This window comes from Osmerus mordax, chromosome 5 (genome assembly GCF_038355195.1).
Source record: "Osmerus mordax isolate fOsmMor3 chromosome 5, fOsmMor3.pri, whole genome shotgun sequence".
NCBI lineage: Eukaryota > Metazoa > Chordata > Actinopteri > Osmeriformes > Osmeridae > Osmerus > Osmerus mordax.
The window spans coordinates 1,305,790-1,309,910 of record NC_090054.1 but is presented as its reverse complement, the minus strand read 5'-3'; the positions used below and the strand labels follow the sequence as shown (position 1 = coordinate 1,309,910).

Below are 4,121 nucleotides of genomic sequence, written 5' to 3'. Positions count from 1 at the left end.
TGCCGAACATGTTCTGTCGCCGTTTGACTTGAACAGCTGAGGAGTTTTTGTTAGCTACTCACACTAGTGTCTCGGGGAGGCTACAGCGTTGCAGTGAGCTACACTGGTTTGAAACCACAGGTAATGGTAATTTCACCAACAAATCGTTAACTAATGTCAGAATAAATCATACAACGAAAATGTATATGTGAGGAATGTTTATTTTAACGATTGAAAACAGATACATCATAGACCACTGTAGTATGTGTTGCCCGGGCAACACAGGCTAATGTCATGATGCTAATACTTCAGTGAAATAGTAGGCTACTGTTTCCGAAAGTAGATGTACTTCCTTAATAATATCAGCCCAACTGTACATTACACATGACAATTGTGTGTCATATCACAAAGTAAAATGAGTAAATAGTTATCACCCTGGCCTCTTTGCTTGTGGCGTTTCTGCAGCTGCCTTGCAGTAAAGCTATAGTTAGCCTACCCAGCTAACAAAATGACGTCCCCAGGACGTCCCCGAATGTTATCAGGACGTCGCAGGGGAACGTCCCCATGACGTCTTTTTGTAGGGTCCCCTGAAAGTCCCGGGGACGTCGCAGACAAACGTCCCCGGGACGTCCATGTAACGTCCTCATAACATTAAGGGGGCGTTCAGGGGACGTTTGTCTGCGACGTCAAGGGGACGTTCCCTTGCGACGTCCTGATAACTTTCGCATACCAAATGCAGAATCAATTTCTGAACCTTAATTTATAGTCTCATTTATGCATATAATGGATATGTATTGTATACAATGTAAAGTATACAATGCATATTAGCCTATAGTGCAAAACTAAACTGAATGTGTTCACTTAAACTCAACAATGTAATTTAACTTCTTTATTTAAAAAAATCAACTTGTATAACAGGCTGTATTGTAACTTATTATGTGTATGCTTATAGAAGAAAAAACACGATTTACAGTATAAACAAACACTTTATTCAAATGCATTTTAAAAGCCTGAATTAATTTTCTTATATTTAATTGTGTCAACCCCTCCTCATCCTCTCCCTCCTCTTCCTCCTCGTCCTCCACCAGTACGTCCGGAATCAACACCTGCAACATGAATTAGCTACAGTTAGACAGCAGATCAAATGCAAAGAACATTAAGTGGAAGTGTATTGTATCCATATGCTCCTGGAGTTATTTGTAGGACCGTAAAAAGTGAAACGGAAAGCTTCCCTGACCTTCAGTATCCATATATTTACAACCATCTAGCTAGTGCTAATCAACTTTCCTTCATCTACTCATCGTGAACATGTGTCCGACGTAGCAACGTAGCATGTCATTATGATACTTTTCTTGCAAAACGTCTTGGTTTATTGTAGCTATAGTCTAGAGCTAACTGTCCAAAAGTAGCTTGCTACTCTACAGTAGAGCTAATGCTACTTGACTAGCTAGAGCTGTGGCCTTCACCTGTCCAAAAGTAGCTTCAGCTGTTTTGTATTTTCTGTATCCTTAAAGAGACGACACCACTAGTGTGTAGGCATCCGATTTAGAGCTTGTCCGACGTAGCAAGAGTAAGTAGAGATCATGCGCGTCTGAGTCCGTAACCAGGACAACAATGACGCTAAGTGGCAATGACAGCCAACTGTCATTATGATAGCTACTTTTCTTGCAAAACGTCTTGGTTCATTGTACAGTAGCTCTAGTCTAACTATCCAAAAGTAGCTTGCTACTCTAGAGCTACTTGACTGGCTAGAGCTGTAGCCTTCACCTGTCCAAAAGTAGCTTCAGCTGTTTTGTATTTTCTGTATCCTTAAAGAGACGACACCACTACTGTGTAGGCATCCGATTTAGAGCTAGCTAGTGCTATCGATAAGATTGTTAGCTACAGTACAGTACTGTACTGTACAAATTAAGACGATACAGTACTGTACGACGTCTCAATTTAGCCGAATTAGAAAACCAGTGCCAACTCAAATTGGCTAGAAATTAATATACATTTATGTTCGATATGGCTATTTCACGTTGGATAAACATACAAATACATAGATAGCAGAGCTAAAGTTTGTATTAAAACATATTTACCTCAAATTCTGTCCTTCGGGTGGCCCACCTTCACAGGAGTGCGCTAAATTACTCTAAACTAGCCAACTACACAAAAAACACTATTAAAAACACAATAACAAAGAACTATACTATCAACACTAAAACTTAAGTTGAAGATATATTTACACGAATTGATTATCACACGGTATTATAGCTATAAATGAAGGATGCGGGATCAAAAAGTTTTGCTGTCTCTCAACGACTTCTTCACTCAACAACAGTGTTCACGTCACGAGCGGTGACGTCCGCGAGAGATGTGTTGTAATAGGCTATATGGAACATTTCTAGAGACGCAGCTGGTGCTTGGATAGGCTGGATCCAGCTTAGATGTTTTGTTTCAGTGATGGTACATCACCAAATTATTTATTACTAATGATATACTTCGCTCAAATGCAAGTTATTGGTACCATACATAAACAATTGATTTAATACTGTACAGTTTCCACAGTGACAGTAGGCTATAGCTCGAGCAAGTCACATCACAGAATGACACACAAACGAAAATATCCGTTCGGTATTTAGATGGTTAGGTTATGACCAACGAATGACGTTCTGGAACCCCCCGAAAGTTTTAAACATAATGTCATATCATAACCAACCAGGGACGTTCCTGGAACGTCCCGAATGTCCCCCGAAATGTTTTAACATAATGTCATATCATAACCAACCAGGGATGTTCCTGGAACGTTCCTGGAACGTCCCGAATGTCCCAGAATTTTTTTAACATAATGTCATATCATAACCAACCAGGGACGTTCCTGGAACGTCCCGAATGTCCCCGAAATTTTTTAACATAATGTCGTATCATAACCAACCAGGGACGTTCCTGGAACGTCACGAATGTCCCCCGAAAGTTTTTAACATAATGTCATATCATAACCAACCAGGGACGTTCCTGGAACGTCCCGAATGTCCCCGACATTTTTTAACATAACGTCGTATCATAACCAACCACGGACGTTCCTGGAACGTCCCCTGAAAGTTTAAAAATAAATGTCTATAACTGACTAAATTGTGACCTTTTTAGGAACTTTAATAACGTCCTAAGGACGTCCTACGGATAACGTCACGGTATAACCTATAGGGGACCAAATAGGAACGTCACCGAACGTCCCCAGGACGTCCCTTGTTAGCTGGGTAGCTATCCCCCAAGTTAACAGATGCGAAACGAATGTTCTGCCAAAGGTAGTCACGCGTGTTTTCGTGACGTTAGTAACTTCAGTGACTGTGGCTAGCAAATTAGCCACCGTTAGCTTCACTTTTCGCCACAAAAACTTAACTTAAGCCCAAACCATGCAACGGAACGTAAATTCCAATAGAAGCAACTCATTCGCTACCAAGACGAAACTTTTGACACCTACGTTGTCTATGTAGGCCAAATATTGACTGAGTTTTAGGGGGGCAAAAAGAATAATAATAATAATATATATGTGAGAGAACAAAGGTTGTGCCCTTGCCGAAGGCAAAGCACACCCAATGAGCAGCGTGAGTGGTCAACATAGTGCAATCGGATACTGAGGTAAGGTGGCTTGTGCATACTGTAATTGCCATTAGATGGACTTGTAATAGTTAAACTAGAGAGGATACAATTTCTGGGGAAATTGTAGGGTGTGCTTGCTTGCGTCGGTTGCACAGGGGTCTGTATATTTTATATAAAAATGCATCGGGCCTACTTATTATTTATAAAGATTACATAGATTTAAAAGCATCTTTTTTTTGCTGCTCATTTACAACTCAAAATACGAGTGAAGTGTAGAATGAAATATGATGTCTTCTCATTTCCCCTGCAAGAGGCAGCTGACAGGCTGAATCAAAACGAATACATTTGGCAGACCGGTGTACAAATGGACCTAATCTCTATGACTTAAACGTCCTTTTAAGTTGTCCCTTCTCGTGATATTTTCAGGCATTTAGCCTACTCATATTGCATTCATTCATTAATAAAGAACCCCCTTTGAAGATTATTCTAAGACTTTACCGGCAGAAGATAGAATCGCGATTCAAACAGTACCATCTGCTAACTGAAAATATGCCCCCAAA

At 40.4% G+C, this 4,121-nt stretch overlaps 1 long non-coding RNA gene across 1 annotated transcript; it reads right to left on the bottom strand.

Annotated features, from left to right (window-relative positions):
- Nucleotides 1–951: 951 nt before the first annotated feature.
- On the bottom strand, nucleotides 952–3,201 carry LOC136943582 (uncharacterized). The gene is made up of 3 exons (XR_010876694.1): nucleotides 2,829–3,201; nucleotides 2,061–2,691; nucleotides 952–1,085 (listed from the first exon to the last, which is right to left on the bottom strand). It is a non-coding gene; the product is annotated as an uncharacterized lncRNA (long non-coding RNA).
- Nucleotides 3,202–4,121: the final 920 nt, after the last annotated feature.